General features: G+C 44.6%; 1 protein-coding gene across 4 annotated transcripts in view; it reads left to right on the forward strand.

The window, feature by feature from the left end:
• The first annotated feature begins 3,395 nt into the window (after positions 1–3,395).
• PELI1 (pellino E3 ubiquitin protein ligase 1) overlaps positions 3,396–24,767 on the forward strand; it is a 436,503-nt gene continuing 415,131 nt past the window's right edge. The window contains exon 1 of one of the 4 annotated variants that reach the window (XM_069608182.1): positions 3,396–3,515. The gene's annotated coding sequence lies outside the window, so the exon portion shown is untranslated. Of the gene's footprint in view, positions 3,638–24,767 lie in introns of all 4 variants that reach the window. The other 3 variants (XM_069608184.1, XM_069608185.1, XM_069608183.1) reach the window with 3 other exon arrangements.

Below are 24,767 nucleotides of genomic sequence, written 5' to 3' on the forward strand. Positions count from 1 at the left end.
GAGACCAATGTATATTCTTAAATTTCCATGCAATAAAGTTAGAAAGATATATATGCGCTATAAATTTAATCTATTTCCCACCAATGAGAAGCTCCAATCTTGGGATAAAAAACGATCAACGGTTCTACCGGTTTATTTCGGTTTTGTACTACAATACTAGAGAAAGAAACACTTAAACATCTTGTTATGTATTGTGAATATTTTGAAGACATCAGGATCAGGATATTTGACACCTATCTTGTATCACGTTCAGAGCTCTCAAGAGAATCTATTTGGAGTAGATGTATACGGGGCAATAGCCAAATATTGATTCTTAAATTGGCAGTGATTTTTGGTTTTATAAATGAAAATCTTGTTACAAAACTGGAAAACATTACACATGTTAACCTGTTGCAGTATCCTTAAATGATTTGAGAAGGACAAACGTAATTACTGTGAATGAATTAGATTCAAAAACCTTGTTTTGTTTATTTGCTTACAATGTGGAAAGAGGGGGATACAATGTAGCTTTGCCAAGTCTAATTTCCTTTATATGACATCATATCGCTTTTATTTGTTTGTTTCAATTGTTTTATATATTCTCAAATGTTTTATCATGTTACATTAATCTTATTGCTAAGATTTTATACGCTTATTTTAATTGTAAATCATGTAAAAATATTGTTTGTAAAGGTTTGTGTAAACCAAACACAATAAAAAAAAATCTCATGGGCTTGGCCAGCGCAAGAGGCAGGGCACTCATGGAATTAGGATGCATGTGTGGCAGGGCACTCGTGGACTTAGGGTAGGTAGGTGACAGGGCGCCAGTGTTGGTTAGTGGGCTTGAGATGCTTGCAAGCTTTGAGAAGAAGTAGCTTGGGCAGGGCCTGTGGGCATATCTCCTACACCAGTAGAGGTGTTCGGTGCTGCAGGAGGTACAGGGATAGTGTTCCCATAGGAGATTAACAAAATAGGTGGGCCATAAGTAGAGGCTAACAGGTTGCTGGGGTGCATTTTGTTATTGGGTGAAACACCCATAGCATAATCCTGGGATGAGGCACACAGACCATTGTAATCAGAAGGGGCATACAAGACAGTGCCATCATGCAAAACACATAATTCTTTGTAGTCAGGTTGGGCACATGTCAGACAGACATATGGGGTGGCACACATGGCAGTGTTAAGAGGTGGGGCCCGCATGGCAGTGGTGACTGCGATGCATGCATAACTTTGTAGTGTAGTGGAGCATCTAATAAGCTAACAATTGGAGTGGCTGAGACGTGTGAAGCAGTATCATCAAGCGAGTCATGTAACAAAATAGAGGTAGCATCAGGTTCATTTGGAGCGCCAAACGACATGCAAGGATTGAAGGCATTTATAGGTGGTTTCATTGTGTGATCAGCTGTTGGTGAGTTGGTGGGGTGCCGGGGTGAAGAAATGCAGGCAGTAGGGGCAGGAGATATGTTGCATATGGGTATGGGTAGAGAAGGTTGTGTCTGAGCAAGATTGTGTTTGCTGGCCAGGGTGGTGACTTGATGTGTATCGCTGGGAGTACGTGATGCTGAAGAGTGCAACGCTGTGTGGGCAGGTTGGGCAATGGATGGGACTGATTGGTGCAGTGTGTGCAGCTGAGAGGGTTAGGGTAGTGGGTGGTAGCGTGCCGACACATTGTGAGTGGCAGAGGGGGCAGGCTATGTATTAAGGGTGAACAGGGCTTTAAGTGGGCTGAAGCCTGCCGGGTCCGGGCCCTGGCAGTCTCCTGAAAACGCGGGGGCCCACCCCAACTAGCCCCAGCCAGCCGACACCTCAGGCAGCCCGTGTAAGAGGCTGCACGGTTAAACGAGCTGCCTGCCGGTGTCAGCACTTCGGTTTAAAAAAAAGAAAAGGCAAAACCTGTCTGGCAGCTGCAAGCAGCAGGCGTTACCGTGCAGTGCGGGCTGCCTGGTGTATGTACTCGAAACAGGAGGAGAGCTGGACTGGCCAGCTCTCCTTTTGTTTTGAGTAACTAACTAGTCATCACCCAGCATGATGCTGGGTGATGACCAATTACTCGAAAACAAAAGGAGAGGCTGGGCCCTCCAGCCCCCCTCCTGTTTCAAGTACAGACCTTTAAAGCGGGCTCCTTGAATGAAAGGACTGCCTGCTGCGAGCTGGGACACACTGGTGTCACACCTTTTGGTGCGGCCAGCCCCTTCTTTTGTTTAAATGGAGGGGCTGGGTACATCAAAGGTAATAATGCCAGTGTGTCCCAGCTCCAACTTTTACCAGCCGCCCCCCACTCTTAACCGAGGGGGGGCGCTCTCATTAGGGGGCGTGTCCTTAGGTTACACCACCTAACTAGAGCCCCCCCTTGATTTCCAATCCCACTTAAAGCACTGAGGGTGAAACAATGAGGCTGGATGTAGGGGGTGAAGCTGAGATGCAGTGGACAGACAGAAGCTTGTATGAATCAGCATGGGACTTACCTATGTCAGAGACCACGGAGGGACTGCTGAATGGTTGGATTTCTCTGGTGGGCAACGTGGCAGACCCCCCACAGCCCGCCCCATTAATTATTACCCTAAACCCACCCCACACATATATTTGGAGCAGAAAGGGTTGAAAAAAATTCCATCAAATCGAATCCGATGAATTCTCCCATAGAAAATCCTCCCTATGCGGTTTTCCTTTACGGAAGTGGGTCATTGATGTTTTTAATAGATCTGTTTATTTTGTAGTTTAGTGAAAGTATCCTATTTTTCTCGAACTTTGGCTGCCCATTGCTTTATTTTGGTACCCAGAACTAATATTGTTTGGTTTGGTTATATACCAGTTCACAGCCTTCCTGAAGAGTTTAGCCTGCCCTTTGCCCATAGTACCCCGAAGCACGGAAGGAGGTATACATGTTGGGCTGTGCCTCAGGCAGCTTGTTGCACTTTTAACAGTGGGGTCACTGCTAGTAGCTGGGCAGGAGCAAAAAGAACACACATAGGATCACAGATCTTCCACTTTCATATCGACTGTTTAATATTAGAATGCTGGTAGGTCTTGAAACGCCGGATAATAGGAGCTTGAGACGAAACAACGCAGAGAGTGTCGCCTCCCCTCCAACACACGGTCTTCAGCAACACATCTATGGGAAATGAATGTTGCAAAATGACCAACTTCTGGAGCTGTTTTATGGGTTCGTGATGGCAGCTCTTCTGTTCCGTCAGCTCTTCTGTTCCGTTAATAGACCATTTCCAGCTGTCTCGTTTTTTTTTTATTTTTTCATGAGGAACTCGTTATCTGTGGGATTAGCGCGCGCATCATGTCTGAGTTGGCTGGGTTTGTACTTTAAGGAGGGGACTGACAAGAGAGAGTCCTCGCACTTCTTCCGGGGAGCAGGGCAGGAATGAAGCCATTGCGGAGAGCGTCACGTGACAATGGTGTTGGTGGGCGGTGCTCAACAGGAAAACTAGTCCCAACCGGTTCCCGTGCATTGTTGCTGGGGGTTGCGCAGGCTGGAGGAGCGCAGACTGGAGAGCTGATCCAGAGCGACGTGCAGCGTGGAATGCGTGAGTGCTTCACTGGGAGTCATATTCTGCCCTGCTTCTGTTTACATCTCTGCCTGTCGGGCAGCGCTGTTCTTTCCCAGATGGTCGTCTTGATTCAGTGGCAAAGAAGGATACATTCTCTGGTGAATACGTTGTTGGATTTTTATCCAATAGACCGGGCGTCCAATTGTACAACCACATCGTGTGATCCTCGGCAAAGCTCCTCGTGCCTCGCTTGCCCTGGTACAGTCCAGAGAAGCTCCTCGATGCTAACTGGACTGTGTAGTTGGGCACCGCGTGCGTAGTATATGGTGCTACGTATAGATGTGGTCCTCTTCTGTGTTTAACTTCCTGCACAGATGTGTGCCTGGAGGCAGCCTTTGTAATAGAGCTGATGGGGCCGCTCTGTTTCCTGCTCCCTGTGTGGGGGGGTGGGGGGGATAATGAGATCTCTCTTCTTTTGTTACAGTAGCCGGGGTTTGTTGTCTGTCTGTCTGAATATCCCAAACGAGCACAGCTTGTTCTATTGTGTTCGTGCGTTGCTGGTTATTTCTTCCTTTCTTCATTTGTGGTCTGAATGGTTTAATCTGATTTAGCCGTTTTTAAAGACAGTGAGTGTAGCCTGCCTGTAATGCTTTGGTTTGTTGTTAATTTGAAATGGAGGCAATACTCCGAATTTAAAAATGAGAACCGTGGAATGTATTTTACAGTTGAAACCGGTGTTTTATAAAGCAGTATAGGTCATTCGGGCGAGTACAAAGACAGCGTTTAATACACAATCGGCTGCCTGAATAAATATCGTTCCGTTTAACTCTCTCCTTCTGCTCTGTGTTGTGACCGTGTGTCACCTCTTTTGTGTGCCTCTCTCATGTCTTGACTGTTCCAAGCACTCCATTTCCATGCACTTTTTGTATCGATTAATTTGGTATTCTAGGCTTGCCTTCCAGGGGACATTTCTGGCGTAGTGCAGTAAGAAGACTTGTGCTGGGAAGAAGCCCCCTTTGTACAGTAGATCTGTGCGCCGCGGGGGAGGGATGGTGGGGTCCGGGCTTGTTTCCTGAACAGAAGCATTCTCGTGCCTCCTACACTGTCTCCAGAATGAGCCAGCTGTAAAAGGTCGCACAAAGCAAAATAAAGGCCCACCCGCTTTTGATACCATCTCGAGGTTTGGCACAGATGTCCCAATTTGAATGTTGTTTTCCCGTAGGTGTCCATTTCGACCGTCAGGCAGAACTTCTGGTAGTCCAAAAAATGGCATGTTGCATTGTTTTGGTGTCTCCCCCCCCCCCCTCCCCTGTCAGTCTTTTCTTGTTTCGTGTGCGTTGATTTTGAAGTTTAGCCCAGTCTTTTAAAAAACACATTTAAACGATTATTCTTGCAATGGTGCTGTGTGTGTGTGTGGTTTTTTTTTTGTCTAACTCCTATTTTAGTTGCTAACTTCCGAGACCACATAGGCCTGGGAGGACGATCCTTCATCTTTTAAATTACATATACAGCACGCTGTTGCGGTGGCGCTGATATTTATATAGGCGAGCATCGAAGATCCGCTAATTGCAGGCATGCTTGCCGCTGGAACTAGTCATTAAGTTCGTTTTTTAAACCAGCTGTATGTGAACCAAGAAGTACATGGGATGGGGAAGGGTATGTTGTCTGTGAGTGCCTAGATGTGGGTTCAATGAGGTCAGCTGTATGTTATGTGCAGGGAAGAACTACGTATTTATGTTATGCATTTGTTTAGAGGGAGCTCGTTGTTTTCCAGGTTCTTTTTCTCCTAGACTGCTCATTTATTTTCATGTCGGTTAAGCACAGTTTGACAGGGGGCTTGGAAGGGATGAAGGGTGCGCGGTCAACAGCAGTGCTGTTGTTTTTAAGGGTCTGTACTGTCACATTTAAAGGGGCTGGTAAAATAGCGCGGCTGGGCGACGGCCCTTTCAAGAGAGATGGGTGCAACGTGAGGATTTTGAAATGAGGGGGATACCCCGCTAGTGTTTCGTTCTTTCGAGGCTGATGGAAAGGCTGCCGTTTGGTTGTTTTATAGCGCCTACTCGTGGTCCAAGTGTCCATTCACTGGTCTATACTATTATGCTAATGCGAGCATTTTCGCCCCACTGTGACATGTCCGACTGAGGTGAAGAGGTTGAAGTGGTCTGGGGCTCTGCCCATGTGAGCACTGTGTGTTAAGTGAACACAGAGCTCCCATCATAAACGTGTAACATTATTATGCTTTATTGGAACATGGACGTTTACAAATAGCCACATATGTAGTAGCTGGCTGTTTGTTCGCAACTTCAACAGTGACCTCACAGGGATGGGAGTGGGGAAGTGGCCCCGTGGAATGCAGTAAGTACACTTGCGTGTGATGTCACTTATGCCCACGACTGCCAAGCAATTGGAACCTTACGCATGGTGCGGATTTTCACTAACTTTCACCGCCACCATGCATATTGGGGGTGGGAGGCTGTTTCCCGGCCCAGAACGATGACATGGGGTAAGATATTGAGACCCCCCTCGGGCAGGCCTAGATTTCACATCTTCCCTTTCTGTCACTGGAAAACACAGTTGTCTCTCAATTTCAAAACTTTGCAACGCATGTCAGTCTTCATTGCTTTTACTCGCCCGGGCTGTGTGTCGCGTTATTAGTGGCCTCAGGTTAATGTTTGACAACCCACCTCTTCACCAGGAATATGGTCCTGGGTCCAATGGCAGCACAGTACCCAGTGTGGTAAACTACTGATAATCTGCAAGAGCATATTGCAGGAATATCGATGGCAGTGGTATCTGATACCTGTCTTCACAATAACCTTCTTGGGTGGATAGCTCAGGGGCAACGCACTCGCCTTGGAAACAAAATGGCGTGCAGCAACACAGATTCGATCTCCGGGTCCGCACTTCGAAACCTTCAGGTTTTAAGCGCGTTATAAAATCAATTATAATACATTCCAGAGTTCGATATTCAGGGGAGCTGGGAGCTATTTGGCTTCTGGTTCACTTGACACAAACTGTTACCAGTAGTTACTTTTGGCTACCCAGGCCAACTGATGCCAGACAAACATACCTATGTGACATTAACTCTGCCTTTTGGTCATTATATAAATGAGCATTCAGACACATCTGTATGACATACAAAGCATAAGTTGTCATAAATAATGGATAAAATGTTAGTTTGTTCCTTATGTGGAAGTTGGAATTGCGGAATGCTCTGTACTAGCTCCTAGTTACCCAGTGTTAGTTCCTGGTCACCGGTTGATGCTGGATACCCAGGATCTCTTTTTAACTCATGCTTATCCAATCTAAATTCCAATCCCTGGCATTCTGACCTCGATAACAGATCTTGGTGGGAAATAACCTTGAATGGGTTTGAATTGTCTCCCCCTCTCCCCTCCCCTACCAATAACAGTCTGTGTCCCATCTGTTTAGTGGCCACCCAGCCCTGGCCATCAACTGTTTGGGTGCCTAATTACTTCTTCTTTATTTCACTCCACTTCATAGTGTGCGTGTGTATATATCATATACATTTATTTCAGCAACTTTCACTCTCATTCAGTTAAATGTCATGAATGAGCGTGTCGCTCGAATACTGGCCAGCACTGATCGGAATAATGAAGCAGCATTTCACAGCTAAGGCTTTGGCTCTTAAAGCGTGCCCACGCAAATCAGAAATCCTGTTGGTGGTGCAGTCTTTGGTTCCCCTCTGGAACGGAAGAATGGCCAGCTAATTAGGTTATCTGGTAACTTTATTCTGACGGCTTTTGTTTGCGATTCACTGGCACTATCCCAAGAGCCTAATTTGATGGCTCTTTGTTCTTTTTATATTGATTTCCCATATCTTCTTTGCTACTGTAGCATAGTTTATTTTGCTCTGCCTTCCAAAGCTGGTGTTACCCCTGCAAAGGGTCCGAAATTTGCAAGCCAAACTTTCCACCGAAAATCATGACTGTGTATCACTTCCAATTTTTGGTCTTTTTGTCTCAAAGTCAGAAACGTAGAAAGCACCAGACAGTTTTTAATCCTGTTAGCTTTTTTTTTATCATGGCTATACCTGCATGATGCCTTCTCACAATCGGGGCTCAAATGGGTGACTGACATACACACGGAAGTGATGTCACTGGAAGTAAACCTCCTTAAGCGAAATAGACACGCATTTGCCAAGCACGCACTTTCCTATTGCATTGCTGGCTAAATATAAAACCTACCTTTTAGTTGTAAGAATCTCTAACCAAACTGTTCTGGGTAGCGGGATGTCAATATGAGACATTTTACCGATCCATGATATGTGGGTCGGTGTGAATCCTGGCATGGAGGGGCTTGGGGGACCACTCCTAATTTATGTAAAATGTGTGGCAAACTGAAGTTACATCGAAAATAACACAGAGAATCAGGATCATCGGGGTTTACCCTGACGGTATGATGGTACCCACATGGCAGAACAGTACAGGAGTGGTCTAGCTTTAATGTTCCCAGCTCCCACACTGGAACTTCATCCTGCTAAAATCTACCATCTGAAATGTTTATGGGACCATAACAACAAACCCCATGCTTTTGCCATCCAGTGTTCGAAATTAAGGTTGGATGAGCATGGGCTAAAATCAGCTCCTGGGTGTCTAGCATCATCCAGTAGGCAGTAGCTACCGCTGGGGAACCAGGAGCAAGTACCCATCGTACTGTAACTTCCACATGAGATGCCCACTGAACTTTGTGTCCATTATGTATGACCCATTTTGTTTAAATGCGTCCTAGATGTATCCTAATTCTTAATCGGCATTCTCAGATACACAAGTTAATGTGACGTGCGCATTTGTAATGCACCATATTTGGTCTGAGGAACAAAAAGTAGCTCGTAGTAGCTGTTGGTTTCAAGCTAACCAGGCTCTCCTAGACTAGAAGCAGGGGCTAAAATTTCGAACCCTGCCATCCTACTGTGCCTTTAATAAGCTTCAGTTCCTTGTGTGCATGTACGTAGGGGCATATTTGAGGCAAGTAGCACTGTACAAAATGTAAACTGTGCAGTGCATTTCTGGTTACTAAAGAGCTTCAGAATTCGAAGACCTGTTAGTAATATTGTTTTTAACTTGTAAGGCAACTACGGCTTTCTTTCTACCCTGAAAAAGATCATGTAAAATAATTTAGCATGTGACCAATCTGAAAAAGCTTTAATTGAAAATCCCATGAAAGTCAAACGGGCCATAATGAGAATGGACTGGATATTGTCTAAAGAGGACTTAAGTGAAATTGAGTCTATCCAAGAGATGGAATGCTTTGAAAAACAGAGAGGTTTCATATTACAGTGTGTGCAGCGATTCCGAAATGCAAGTTGGAGGTCAGAGCGCCTAAGAGTTTGTCTAAACTTTTGTTACTGAAGAAATCCAGAGAATTTGGAACACAGCAGAGGAACCTCAGGAAGGGAAGTGTGATCTTTGTGGGTGACTCAATATTTGAAACATCTATTAATTGCCTACAGAGCGCATACGGCCTTAATGCTTGGGTAATTTGCACGCTTTGTGTATAATGATGAATGGTTTGACACTGAGGACTTTGGCCAAGATTATCAGCTGGGAATTAAACCTTTTTATCTTTGGAACTACTAAAATTGTTAAAGGAATTAGACCTTGTTAAATTATAATCGTATGGTGGATTTAACATGTTTTGATTTTGTTGACCTATTACAAACCCGAGTTCCTTACAGCATGCTCTACGCAACCCTAACTGAACATCTGGGATGCAAAGGCTGAGACTACATAACTATCAGCCTTTCCCTGTACGAAAACTTTGCCGATTTCCCGCTACTTTCCTCAATAACCACATCTGTCAGAACAGTTTGCTGCGTGCAATGCAGATGGTCTTGGATACGCATAAAGAGCCACCCAGTTCGTGGTGAGCGCAGTATGCTTCATGCTAAATATAACATATATATATTTTGCGCCAGCCTTTCGCACCTGGGTTTAGAAGCAGTTCCAGCTTTTAAAGGTAGCGTGGCCGGTGCGCCACTGCGAGTGTAAATATTGACCGTTAATGTGTTTTTTAGCCTAGAAAGTAAGAGTGGTCGATTTGATAGCCCATGTTTTGATCGCACTCGTCCAGCCCCCAAACATAATGTACAAAGCAACTGCAGAGACTACACAAAGCCAGCTGTGTTTACTTAGCTGTAGTACTTCCTCCCTCCGGGCGCTTGTGGACTTCGGAGCATGTCAGCTGCACTGTCGGGTGCTACGACGCCAAGGCCGGGAGGGTGCATGCGGGCCAAGGGGGCTTGCAACACGAGGGCAGCACTAGCTACTTCTCGGCATTCACTCCCAAAAGAGGGGGGTGGGCATCAACATTTTCTCATGGAGGAACTGTGACGGTTCTAATTCTCTTTGCTTTCAGTGTGCGTTAAGAAGGGCGCGACCTGACCTAAAATGGAGAACGACGTAGGCGGGAGGGGGGGGCGTTTTGTATTGTCTTGTGACGTCCAACGTTTTCATTTCTAAGTTAAAGGAAACCATGGGAATCCCACATATCTTAACACATTTTTTCCCTTTAAAACTTGGTGACATGCAATTTCGGATTTCCATCTGAGTTTTTTGCACCGATTCCCACCGTAGTGGGGGCTGTTTACGTGCCAGAGTGAATTCGTGTTAATGGTATGTTGTATGCTCTTGTGTCAACGGAAGTAGCCGTTCTCCTAATCCCAATGAAGACACACTGTGCTAGCACTATGCAAAGCAAGAGGTGACGGCTGGAAGGTTTAGAAATGATCTTAACCGCTGGCATTGCTCTGGTTACCCCTCCAGACCATCGTTCTTCGCCTGCCATTACAAAAGGAGAAATACCATATCCGGCTTGGTCGCGCCCCGAAAGGGACGGTCCAGCCCGATCTGCTTGGTCACCTCTTCTGCACAAGACCACAAGCAAGTTTCGCCCTTTCACTACACACCTAGTTCAGCCATCTTGTAGCATTGACAATGTGGGCAAAAAGTCTAGGGCCATCGGTTTTGAGATTTACTTTATTTTCTCTATCCACTGTTTTCACCCCTCCCCTCTTCTGCAACAAAGCCACCTCTGAATATCGCCCCCCTTTAGGAATAATTGAGTACACAATTGCCACAGTAAAATGCAGGGTGAATGTGTGAGCCACATCGATTCTGCAGCATAAAATCCTTAATACAGCTTAAATCACGTGAACTTGTAATAAAAAAAAAATGTGTACATTTAACAATACAGAGAATCGGGAGTGAATTCTGACCACAACGGGTTTCAGTCCCATCTGTAGCAAATGGAGGTATCCATGGCGCCAACAAAAGAAAGGTAGGTTGTTGGGACCTTAGTTGGGGCGGGGAACGAAACGTGGTTTGCACTCTTGTGCTGGTTTAGTTGAGATGGTACATAATCCAAAAACGTGGTTTCTCAGAACACTGTGGTAATCGAGGGGTGGGGTGAACCTGTAGAGAGAAAGGGAATGGGAGCTCAATTCCCCATTAGTGCTAATTTAAAATGGTCTTCTGGGAGAGGATGTCCTTTCTGACGTGTACTGCAGGATTGGGCTTCTCACGTTAGTCTCTCAATAATTATTGTAGAGCTGTCGGGGGTAGACTGGTAACCAAGAGGGCATGGAAATCATTTTCTAAGTGGCCCCATACTACACATTTTCAACAAGCTCAACCATTTTCCTATGAGAACATTTGGCAATAAAATAAGACCTACGAGGCTCACGTTTTCCTATGAGAACATTTGGCAATAAAATAAGACCTACGAGGCTCACGGTGCAGAGGCCGGGAAATCTTCAGAGTTCCCATTAGGTCAGTCCACCCCTGATAAATGTATCTGTCTCAGTACTAATAAAAGGGGGCATTCATAAATGAGAGAGTCCTATGATGTGAAAGGGGGACCTGCACCAGGAGGCCTAACTTGTGTGGGGGGAATACTTCCACATGTCTGCACCCATGAGAAAGTCTTATCCAGTAATTACATTGTATAGGTCATCTGAATATGAAGCAGATTTTGGAGCTGTGGGGTGATTGTTCATAGTTCGACACTCTTAAAGGGGCGTGCGTGAAGATGGATAGCATATTTTGAAATTTGGTGATTCTGTTGCAAACCATAAGTTCCCAAATTGTCTGTAATATGCTGGAAGCAAATAGTTAACCAGTTATTTTCTGATTTTAACAATTTTAGAATGACTTAATCCATCCCTTCTTTACCCCCCCTCACCCCATGGTGGACTCTGCAAAACGCCACAGGAGCAATGAATTGGAATTGCTAACCTGTAAAAAGAAAAATTATGGCAATGTACTACTAGAATAGTTAAATGCGCCAACAATCCCTAATGGTTTACAGGTACACAATATCCCACAAGGGTTTGTCGGTGGCCCACAATAGGCTAATTTAGCTACTTGCAGAGATCCTGATTGTTGAACTATACTAATAATGTTGCTGTCCCATATGGCAAAAATAGCCTGGGGAAAAAAATATACACATCCGTATGTTTAAAGGACTGAATAGTTGTAAGAAACCACATAACACTGTATTCTATTTAGTGAAGAATATGCATCCGTCTCTGAGACTGGTATTACACAGAAGCTGTTGAATCCAACAGAAGGGGCGAGTTTGTGGCAAGGTAAGGGGGAGTTAGCTGGGATGGGAAGAGTATACATTTTGAGATGGGCTAGAATGAGGCTATAGGAGACCAAAAGACGATTGGCTGAATAAAGGGACCACATAATCGATTTTTTTTTTTCTTTCTCTCTCAATCTTTAATCTCGCCAACTGACTAGCAGAGACTTCTGTTTTGATTCTCTGACTTGGTCTCCACCTATGGACTGCATGAGGTAGTATGCTGCAAAATGGTAAATGGTTGGTCTGGAGGCTGAGCAGAGGGGCTTGCAGCCGTGGCTTGCCAGGAATGTAGCTGACACTGTTCAGTCCAGCGTTGTTTTGCTCAAATTCCCCGGTTACTACTGGAAATATTTGCACTGGGGTTGGAAAATTCTTCCCTCTGTGCCCAGTGCATGGTGGTCAAAGCCTTATGGGATCCCTGGGTTGAGCTTTGGAAGCCAAATTGCTTGTAGGGAGGCATCTGTGCATGTTGTGTTCCTGACCATGATATGATAGGTCATTTATAACGCGCTTAATACCCAGAGGTTTCTAAGCGTGGTCCTGGGAATCTAACCCATGTTGCTCTGTCGTCTTGCATCCAAGGCGAGCACATTGCTTTGGAGTTATCCTCCCGAGACAAATGACCATCCTCCTGGCAGTCATTACATTGGCAAAGGGATTGGCTGAGCTGGCGCTCTTTATTCTCCAACTTTCACTAAGGGTCAGTCTTGCAAATGTTCAACCACACATTTAGACCCGAGATCCTTTCCAAGTCTCATCACTGCATAAGAAGAGCGCCTCACCTTTTTGGCATTAAGGAGGACATGCCTCTATTTATTTCTTTTTATTATAAGGCAGCTCGTTTTTGCAAAACTCTGGGTCTATCAGTAACATCAAAACAGGTGAAATTGGGGCGTTTGTTACTCCACTTTAATAGCTAATTTTATTTTATTTTCAAATGCAAAGTGCTTCTGAAGTGCAGTGCACTTGATTATACACCAATAACGTTCTCTGCAGTGGGTATGGGCTGCACCACTGGTTCCCCGGTTACTTGTTTACAAATGCTCTGGATCCAGGAGTGCAGTTAGTTTCATTGCGTTGTTCCCTACTAGGTGGGGGTTACCTTATTCATGAGAGAATGCCACATCTCATTCTATTGTGCTCTATTGTTATCACATGAGTTTTGAAGCTGGGTTACTGGTGGGGGGACAAACCACTGGGCATAACGATACCCAAGCACTCGGTCTCCCTCCCTTGCCTTTGGGGTGGGGTGCGTAAATGCATGTTAGGCTGTGGGGTTCTTTTTACCAGCCTTAGGGGCAATCCTCATACCAGAGTACACCTGAACAAAGGCACTTTAAAGTAAGTGGCTAGCTTCCACCCATCTGTCGCTGTTCGCTTCACCTTAAGCCCCATGATAATTTCACTCTTTAAAGTTCTTGGGAATGGCAATGGACTCCCCCACCCCCAGTGACAAGATTTCTGCCATGCCTGCTTCACTTTCACTACTCCTGGTTTACGTTAGCATTAAGTACCTTCTGCTGCGCTTTCTCAGTCTTGCTGTCAACACCTTTCCTGTGTCTGACTTGTGCCTAAGCACATTTGCTAGCCCTTCTCCAGGGACTGCCATGTTAGAGCTTGAGCGCATAATGATGGCGTTCCTGTCATTGTTGAGATTCCCTCAGATTCTCCCCTCCCTATTGGTGGGGAGATTCCTATGTGGGATGCCCCTCAGTCTGGCCCTTTGTTCACAGCGTCACACACCTGAGAATTGTCTGCTCCCTTACCACGGACTCGCACCACCTCCCAACAGACGGCTTCTGCTGTCCTGTCACAAGCCCTCTGGCACTGGTTAAGTCCACCTAGTCACTATGCCACATTTACACCCTTCATGCTGGCCCCTACTGCTAGACAACGGCAACTCCCACGCTCCCTCCCACCCCCTCCCCCCCCCACCAACTAATGAGCAATCGGCATGACCTCACACAGACTGATCTGAAGCTTAACCCCCTAGATCCTAGGCGGCTTGCTTCATAGTTAAACACAAAATTACTATTTTATGCCGTGTGACGGGGGTGCACGCACTGCTCACGAAGACTTAAACCTTTACGATGCAACTCTTATTTTTTATTTTTTTTATCTCATGGAAAAGAGTTTCACTTTTAAGTTCTTAAGTACAATTTTGAAATGTGTCTAAATGTCAAACGTACCAGGAATGTCTGCAATAGTTCCTCGAGTAATCCGCCTACCGCCCGTGTCTTTTCGGATCAGCCCACGGTAACATTTTGCAAATCGAACAGGGGTTACAAGGCTTCAGTGGGATTTAACGACAATATCATCCTGCACCACAGAATCTCATATGTCGGGTTTAAAATGTGACCCATATTTCATTAGAGCTGACCCAAAGCATGCAGAATGTGTCCAGAGGGAGGATGGCACTAATCATGTTTTCTCGGGATCCAGTACGTCAGTTGGGACCCACGTGAAAGCTCGCTAACCAAGACCCCTTGATCCAACAGTGCAGACACATCTCCCCGCTGCCGCCGCGCAAGGACTCCTTCCTGGCAGTGAAACTGGGCGGTGCAGGTCCGCCCGGAGACAAGGTAGACTGCGGTACACTGGAGAAACTGCGCTGTCTCCTCCTGATAAATGGGCACCATGACGACGGTCGGCTCGCCGTACACATTGTCGGGTCTCACCTCCGTTGGACCTCCGACTACGCTGGCACTAACAGCGGAAAAACTCCAATGCCGCATAGCTCGGCCCCCCTGATGAGCAGGAAACGCGGGTGGCGCAGGGCTGCCTTGAGAAGTCGGAGGACTGTGACGCAATATCGCTCAACCCACTATGGACAGGGGAGCTCTGCCCAACCCCAAAGGCCCCAGCTGCCACCAGGGTGCCCCTCACAGCACGTGAGGGGCCAGGAACTTAACACGGCGGGCCAACACACACAGACCCGCCTGGGGGACGGGGGGACCTCACAGGGGCAGTGTTCCACAAGAGCTGCACCACCCCTACCCCCCCGTCCCACCAGCGGCGTTGGAGAGGCAATCCACCTACCATCCCATCCTCATCGCCAGTGTAACAAAGTGGATATCCGGGACACCAAAGAAGTTTCTGGAGATTTATTGTCCTGGTCCTGTACTCCATAGGTAAACACGGGGATGGTAGGGGACACAGATGACACGACATCACAAGGGGAAAACACTGGGCTTACCCCCACACCCATTCTTCTCAGCTCTCAGCTATCTCTCTGTCCAACCGTCACCTAATGGAACACTCCGACCCTCACATTCCACCAGCTAATGACATCACTACACTGCTACTGCAAGCCACATTACATCATGCTGCCAACACCCACTACAGCGCAACCTCAATTGTTGTGGGATCCAGAAGGACAACGAGCCAGAAATGCTGCTTAAAAGGGATGCAGCATGCCATTTCTCATCGCAGGATCCTCTATGCCAGGTGGAATCCTCAGTCACTTGATTTGAGAAGGGACCCAGAGCTCGGAGGGTGCTGGAGGTGCCAGAGTAGACGGCATATGGCCAGCAAATGGATGTGGGTTTACGCAGATGGTAACTTTGGTTGAGGTGAGAGCATATTGTGTAAGGACTGAGAAAGTGGTGCATTGGGCAGCAGTTATGCTGAATACAGCGAGATGCCGAGCTGGCCATGCCACCAGCAAAGACCCTCTGTAGGGGGTGCATAGCCTTCAGCAGGCTATGCTGGCTGGCATGTGTGAACGAGTGAATAGCCCTGCAAAGACTTGCAAATCTGTTGGGCATTGAAGAGCTAAGTTTCCGGGAATGTTATCTGTAGGGAAGATCCTAAGATATGATCGCCTACATCGCTGAGTCTGGGTAGCTGCTGACGTGGGGGAGTGATTGCACTAAAGAGGAGAGCTTTGTCCTGCTCCAGTTAGTGTTGATGTGCTAATGGCTATGGTGAAAGTCTGGGGGTGGGCAGGTATTGTATGTATGTAATACAAGGTAGTAGGTCTTGGAGGGGAGTCGGCCCTACACGGAAAAACCTGCTACAACCATGCTCTTCCATCCACTGGCGTCTTGTAGACCGGTCTCATTTCACTTGATCACATTGCCACTGTCAATCCCTGTCTAACAGATACTGTTCAATAGAAGAAGCATCTGAGCTCGAAGTCAAACTTTTTATTCAGAAAAAGACCACCTTGAAATTTGAGGGCCAACGTCACCTGTTCGAGGTTCATTAGAATTCTGGTTGGCAGGCTGAGCAATGCCTCTTAACCCCTGGTCTATCTAGCATGCTCGGGTGATTTGCTCTAAATTCTGCCTGCCTTGGGCAGGGCAAGAATGCGTTTGTCAGGGCAGTACTCCCTGGTCATTCCTCTTGCGTTGCAACATGCTCAAACCCTCGGACTGTAATGTGTGGCTCAAATTAGAGCTTGATAACCTGCCACTCAGTCTTGGGGCATAGGTGTGTTACACCTTCGGTTCATTACATTGGGGCACTGCTTGTGTGCAAGAAGTATGGTATTGTGGTCCAGTATTGTTGATGGGTTTGTGGGCCTCTAGCTGACCCTGCTGCATATAGGCATGTCTCGTAAATCAGTACTGGCTTGAGGAAGAGTAGGGCTTGGGTAAATACGATTACCAGTTAGTAATTTAGGCATTAGTAAGCTGTATGCACTGCAAACAAATGGACGACTGTTTAGGGGGCTATTTGTGTGCTACATCCACCTTGTGGAAGGTGATATAGAATAAAATTGACATGATTTTGAGTGAGATTGTCATGCATATGTATTAACTGGCTGACCATCGCCCCACCTTTATCTGGTACCTTTGTTGTAATCTGTATTGTTTAGTGCTTTTAAGCCCAGACCTGGTCTATGGGTGCAGGCTGCTTTATATAACATTTCTGAAAAAAAGGACGCCTTTTAATTTTTAAAAAATAAAACATGTTGAGTGGCTATAGAATACTAATAAAAACATGTAATCCATTGCTTTAGAAATGCTCATGGTTACTTTAATTTTTTTTTTAAATTAGATCACTTTGCGTATCACTATCGGGTTTTAACATTTTTGTATTGCCCTTTTTAAAGTTTGCATCGCTGGGCGCTCATGGTGAGAAATGGTGGGAGACTCCATCGGAGTGCCTGATTAAAAGAAAGAAGGAGAACAGCGGGCTGTAATGGAAGAATCCCTTATGTGATCGATTGATAGTTTGTATTTGGGGCAGGAAATGTGGGCTGTTGTGCTGGCGCCAACCGGGAAACTGATCCGAAGGGAAATTAATATTGCATCGCAGCAACACTCTTTTTCTTGAAAGCTGATAATAGATTTTTCCAAGTGGTTAATTACAAACCAGTTGTCTGCTGGAAAATGTCCACGGTTGATTATTTTGATTTGTGCTTATATTTTACAGAGCATGCATCTCTTTGTTAATGCATAGCAGCACCTCATGTGATTTTTAAGTAACAGCTCAAATATTATAAATGAACTATTGGGGGCATTATCTTGACTATTATTACAAGAGCAGAACTGATGTGTTGAGCTGGGCGTGTGCGTGTTTTGCTTTTTGAGAGGTTGAAGTGGGTGAGTAAATTGACACATCACTTGTACTGCTCTGTACTTTATATTCCTGGACCAAGAAGTACTTTTGGGGGGGGCACAGGCACCAAATTTAACAAGACTGGTTTAATTCAGGTGTGGTTAGTATTAAAAGTAGGGGCCTACAGAATTTTATTTCAGCTGGAAACTACCTCTTCAGCTTCGACCCTGGAAGGCAAGTAAATGGACCAAATACAGCACCATGGGCAGCTGGAGCAAGGCCTGGTGACCCCTCTTGCACAGTTTTAAAATAATAAAAAAAAAAAAACATATGGGGGGCTGCCAGGGCAGGGCCCGCAGACTCCTCCTGCAACAACTTGGAGTGGGGCTGGGCGGTAGTGGTCACTGGACCTTGCTAACCCTGCTACGTTTTGTCTTTCAAAACTATTCGGCTCCGGATGAATACTCGGAGGGAACTATTCATGATTCGGGCCGATAGTAAATTCACTATTCCGTACAGCCCTAATTATAAGGGTAGTGTGCTGCACCCATCATTGGACTCCTAGGGAGATAACTGTTGGTGGACTGAATATTGGGACCACTGCTTTGTATAACAGTTTCTGCATTAAGGGTTGCTGGTTGCATCTCTTGGGCCAGGGACAGCATTCACTGGTAAGGAGCAGGGTCTTCCTGACTCGCTGCTCTGACCTTCTAGGTGAGAAACTTGTAAGCGCTGTCTAGAAATCTGTTGTGTTCAGGGCAAATGTATCTTCTCTGCATTCAAAAAGTAAGTTAAATGTCCTTAAGGTGGAACTCGTCTTTCCCTCTTGAAATCCTGGACAGAACGTTGTCTCAAGGGGATTTGCTTGATTTTAGGCCTAGTTTGCGTTCACCTTGGAGAAGTCTGATTTTGATGGATGATGCAGGCATCCGTTTTAACTGACTGTCCTATTAAGTTCAGTTTAAATATTGTTAGTCCAGCCAGGCCGATGGTTTGTGTATCTAGGATTTGAGGAGAGTAGGACTATTTAACTATTATAAAGGTGCACTAGATGTGGTGTTTTTTTTAAAAAAAAAAAATAATAATAATTATTTGGGGCGTGGTGTGGGTGTTCAATGGATACCTTGCTAGAAATTCTGGAGAAATTCTGGAGTATAGGTTAGAAATACCTGGAGAATAGGTTACACAGCTTGTTCTGGGGTTCACTTGTACCATGTAGGTTTTTGGCTATTGTAGCCTAAATAACCAATGATTTTGTATGGTTTAAATTGTTGCCATCTTAAACAAGATGGTGCACAATTTCAAGTTGCATGTTACTTATTAGCCATAAAGTCTCTCGCCGCCGCAATTCTTTACATGCAGACAGCACCTCCATTCTCTTTTTTTTTTTTTTTTTTTTTTAACTCTGTAAACGTCAATTATCGCTAGTGCACATTTTGCACCCTGCAAATGCCACTATTCCACTATTCACTTGTTCAAACGCACTTGGAATCTTCATTGGATGTCCAGAAGTTAAGTTTCAGTTTTCTGTATAGAACTGAAGGCGTATGGGTTTCTAATCTGGTTGATTATTTCCTATGTAATTGCAATGTGTTTCAAGGCTAGAGAATCTAGCATGTGTGTAAGACTTGTGCTTTCTATTGGGAATGTGTTGACTTATGTTTTTCGCTGATGTATGTGCCAGTGTTAATAAAACGAATAAAAAGTGTTTGGTGTTCTGTAGAACCGTTTGTGTGGTGATTTTAATTTCAATCGGGGCCAACCTCAGATGATGTGATGGGCTCTCTTCTAAAATGCAATATCTTCAAACCTGCACCTGAGTCCCAGATGTGCGGGTCCTGATCATTTATATACAAAAAACGAGCTGTTCGGTGGCTGACATCCCGAGAACCTGACATAAGGCCTATGCCTTTTAAAAATCAAGCCCCTCCCCCTCTCCATGTTCCAGCAGCGCACTTCGTGTTCTTGGATTATTCTTTCATGCTTCGTTTCTCCAGCTCCGAATGGTGGAAGTTGTTGGCTGTGCCTTTTTAAAACCTTAAAATGAAGGAGCATATGGGGAAAAGCATGCTCTCTGACAGTTTTAGTTAAGAAAATGTGGGACGTGTTGTGTAATGAAACGATCTGTAGTCTAATAATTTCCATGTTGTCAGTCTTTGTTGTGTGGCATGTAGCACTGTTGGCTGATAACGAAATACATAACATCTTCAATATAGCTTTTATTTTGTTTTAAAAATTAACTTTTTTTCGGACCGTCCATATTTTTGAAGGTCCAATTTGATCGGACCTCTTTTCCTCCCCAAAAGATCTAAACTTCTTCTGAAGTCAATGTTGTCTCAAATGTCCATATTTATAGTACCGTTGTGTAATGACATCACTGGTGTTAATTCAGTGCATTTTTCATTGATTCATGATCTGTTTGACTGAAGTTGTGATGCAGCTAGATCAATCATCGTTGTCCAGCTACTCTAGTGGTATAGGCTTTCATTTGTGTTAAATGTCTCAATGCCATCAAAGGGAGGCTTGGGTTCAATACTCCACCTACGGAGTTGCAAGCAGAGTTGACCGTCTGCCACAGCGGTTCGTGAGTGGAGCTGCAGCGACCCGGCTTTCTTCGTGTGCTTCCTTTGCTCCTGTTCTTGGAGCAGTTGGATTACCGTGCTGTCGCTTTAATTAGCCCAGCCTCAACGCTTGGAGTATCAAGCAGAGTTGACAGTCTGCCACAGGACGCGTCAGGTGCAGAGAAAAATGGCTTCTACAACTGGTCCTCACACCCGAGGTAAAACCCTGCACCAACGCCGGGCTCTAAACCCATGGACGTTGGCCAAACCCGCAAGTACCAACCCGAAGGTAAGAGACGAGACTGTAAGCACAAAAAACAATGTATTTGAATTTGCTTCAGAATCGGTCTTTCTTCCTGTCAAATCAACGCTGATACCTTCCTGGTCTGAGCTTGCCGCAGCTGCTGCAGTGGCTGCTGGTCACTTAAACGATAGTGAGCATAAGTTCCCATAAAATAAAGTTCCTTACCATATCAGTTCCTGTAGCTGAACAACTTGCAACAGGCGATGTAAAACTAGCCGAACCCACAACAAATGTGGGATCAGTTGAAATAAATACAGAGCCGTTTGTCTCCCTTTGATGTGACAGACATCGAACTGTTGGAAATAATATCGCCATGATGTGTATTAAAAGGACACCCCTCGGTGGATGAGACCTCGAAGACAGAGGATGAGTTTGACAAAACGCAAGGTGATGAAGACTAAAATGTGTCGGTTAACGACTCTGTTCAATCAGAAGCATAAAGTAAAGATTCCGACAGAACTCCTACCAGAATCAACTCAGAGGACTTAAAAGGAATGCCTGACCACCCTGCGGCGACCAAAAAACGCGGTCTCACAGTGCAATACAATCAGCCACGGAAAAGCCTGTAAAAACCACAACTGGTTTGGCTGAGATGTTAAACGGACCAACTGGAGAACGTGAACACGTTGTGCGACAATCCATACTTCGACCTAGCAGCATGGTAAGCTCGTCTCACTGAACGACTCAAAGCGGACTATAATATAGTTAAGAACCAACTCATTGCTAGCTTTTCGAAATCACAAACAAAAAATAATATTCAGAAGAAAAAAGAATCACAAAGCGGGGCGTCGACACCTATCCATTACACAACATTGCAGGAAAAATGAAAGTACTCCACTCTCAGCAAGTGCCTTGAAATCTTCTCCGCCTTTTCGACTACGAGATTCATTGAACATCTCTAAAACTCGTTCCCCAGAACGGTTGGCTTCCAATACTGATAAACTTGACTCCCCAGTGGAGGTAAAAAAAAAGTAAGACCATCACTTGGCGAACCAAATGAACATGCAAGCCCAAGAGCAGTTGACAAGCATCGGGAGGGAGAAAAGAAATCGAAATCTAACCTATCAGCAGCTGCAGCCATCCAAATTCACAACAATGTTCTGGCGGCTTCTTCATCAGCGCTCATCCCTTTCATCAAATTGTATGAATCACTGCACGACACAATAAACGGTCAAATAACGTTACTAAACAATGTCATGACTAAGCTGGGAAATCTAGAAGTCTTCACCGATACTCTTGAACAAAGGATGAACATTGAAGTCGACCAAACAAGGCAATGGCAGCATCAACAATTGGAACACCTTGCTAAAGACCAATCGATAAAAGATGACATACTGGACGCTCTCCTAGAATCAGTTAAATGGATGCGGCAAACTAATGTAATGGCCGCAGCTTCACTTCAATGTCCTTGTAAAGTGCCACCAACCATAGCCCAGGAAAATATGACATTACATTTGACCACAACGAATCCAATGAACTTGGTCGCAAAGAGGCCACAAGCAGGACTTTATCCAACCGCTCTAGTCACAAATGATCGACATACAACTGAAATGAATGCTGTCAAACCTGCTCTTCATATTAATTGTGTGTTAAAGACCAATCAGAGTGTACAATTGTCTTAAGGAAGAACGAATCAGAACTGAGTCGTTCAGTGAGACAAGCTTCCCGTGCTGCTAGGTCGAAGTATACCGCAAGTTTGGGCAACAACTCATATTCAAGAGCCTTCGGTTGGCCCACAAAAAGAGTTGGTCTCGAGGGCGAGCGAAGAATTTCAAGCTGATCAAAAAGATAAATGAAAAACACATAAGTGAAAATGATGATGCTAGTGAAAAGGAGAACAAAAATCCATTCTCCTTGTTTGGAATCTTCGCTGGAGCAGCAAAAACTGGAGATCTAAAGGCGAAGATGTCACTTCCTAACTCAGAGCAAAAGGGACTTAAACAGCAGTCCACATCCAATGGGCATAAAAATAAGTTACCAGTCACAACTCAAGAACATTCATAAGAAACTTAGCAACTCCTCTGAAGATTGGTCTATTTAAACGCACAAATGGCACAAAAAGAACGGCACCTGGGAACGACGTGGCCAATAAATCAAAGTCCTGGAAGGAAAAAAAGTAGTGCAATAATTAATGCAAAAAAAGGAGAATTGAGTCTGCTCACCAGACGGCCACTATCTTGTCCTCTTCTATAGACTTATGTGACTTAACATATTCAGCGGACGAAACATCTCATGCTGCAGAAGCCTCTGTTATTTCAGATCGTTCCTGTAGGTCCGTACCAAAGTCAAAAACAACTATAAACAAAATGAGTGGACGTGCAAGCAGGAAAAGCAAAGACCTGGGAGTAAAAGATCTCCCCGGAAATCATGAAAATGGGGACGAAGTATGGTGCGATTTGTAAATTAAATCCCAAACTGACCCTAAATCAAGTGCTAAAACAAATGAAAACGCCTCCCAACAGACAGCTGAGAAAGGGAAAAAACCAGGTGGAAACTGAGACTACAGAACATTTTTGGGGATGACAAGGAAGTAAACTTAAATCGAGGAATTGTGGTGAAATTATTCAAATGTATTCCATCTTTACGTACGGTCACCTCTGACAACATCAATATAGTCGAATGTGTCTGAAAAAATATCAAGTCTCAAACAGTGCAGAAATCTGTGCTGGATGCTAAGGACGATCTGCTCTTTTTTTTTTTTTTTTTTTTTTTTGGGATTCAACCTTTTTCTTGAACCAGAGGTAGAAACACAGGATGATAAAACCTCAAGCTTTCACATATAAAATCGACCTAAAAAAATGAGCAGAGGGGATCTGAGAAAGTTGATGTCAAGCAATAGAGCAAAAAAAGTTAAGAATTTTCACCAACATCTGGAACAACTAGCCGTGGTAATTTTAATACACAGCCTTCCCAGTAGCTATGATGCATCATCGAAATCTCCCGGAAATTTTCTACCATGGAACACGAGGTTTCCTGCACTTCTCTTTTTTTTTTTCTTTTTCTTTTTTTTTATTTATAATTTTTATTTTTTTTTTTGGTTTTATGATTTTCCCTTCAAGATAACAATTTTGCAATTTGTCTACAAGAAACGTGGCTCAGAGATGTTCCCTCACGTGATGGTTACACTATCCTATTAAATCCTGCAGAGAAAAACAAAATGGGACGCCCATTCTCTGGGTTGTTAACAATGGTGAAAAACTCCCAAAATGTGCCAGTCTTAATTCCTGTAATCCAGACATGTTTCTCCAAGGAACCGCTATAAAGCTGAAACATCCTAATAATGATGATCCAACACATCTACTTTTGTTAACTACACTGGAACCCAGAAATGATCAGTGTAGGGACATATTTAAATTCAGGACCTGTACAGTAATGTGGCGTCCTGAACTACTCGTGGTTCAGACAAGAAAAAACATCCTAAACTAATATACCAATTCCTTTTTAAAACCTTTCAAATAAAGGGCAGAAAGGGAAGTCTGCACTCAAAAGTCGAAACTGCGAAATGGTTAAAGGCGATCTACCTGCGAAAGCCACCTGGCACCGAAACCAGAGCCAAAAGATCCTTGATTACATCTGGGTCTCCCAAAACGTAGTCGATGATATTGAGTAATTAAGTGTATTGACAACTACAGTGAGAGACCATAATGGGTTAAAACTCGCATGGTCTCTAGAAAGTAATCCCTTGCCTGTGAGTCACATTGAACCTTTGTGCACAAATGCAGGAGGAAAAAGACTGAGAATAAAAGCCCACCAGATAGAGGATCTAAGAACACAATTGCAAGAAACCGCCACAGAGCAAGCAATAAATGATGCCCTGTTATTGAAGCAATTTTGTAAACAAACTAACTTAAAAGGAATTGCAGGACATACGAACAAACGCCCATACAGTCATGCTGTACATCTTGGCATCTTGGAAGAAAAAAAAGCCTGCACAGAGATATAAGAAAGTTAAAGAAAATCCACCAAGGAAGAGAAAAGGAAACCGCCATCAAAAAATGGCACCAAAGATATCGAAACTGGGTAAAATCAATGAAAATAATTTAAGATCAAGAACGTGCTGAAAAAATGATGGAATTGATGGTGAAACCTAAATCTGGTTGATCTTAAATAATGGGAGAACCAAGTGTAATCAAGCTCTGTCCAATGAAGTACCAGCTGCAGCCTGGGAAAAACACTTTAGTGAGGTGTGAGACTTAGACACGCTGTAAACAAAATTGCTTGGGATGTGTGTGAATCATCCATTGATGTCAAATTTGCAATTCTACATTTGAAAAACCCAAGAGCTGCTGGCCCGGACGGCATCACAAA

This window comes from Ambystoma mexicanum, chromosome 4q (genome assembly GCF_040938575.1).
Source record: "Ambystoma mexicanum isolate Mex_15411 chromosome 4q, UKY_AmexF1_1, whole genome shotgun sequence".
NCBI lineage: Eukaryota > Metazoa > Chordata > Amphibia > Caudata > Ambystomatidae > Ambystoma > Ambystoma mexicanum.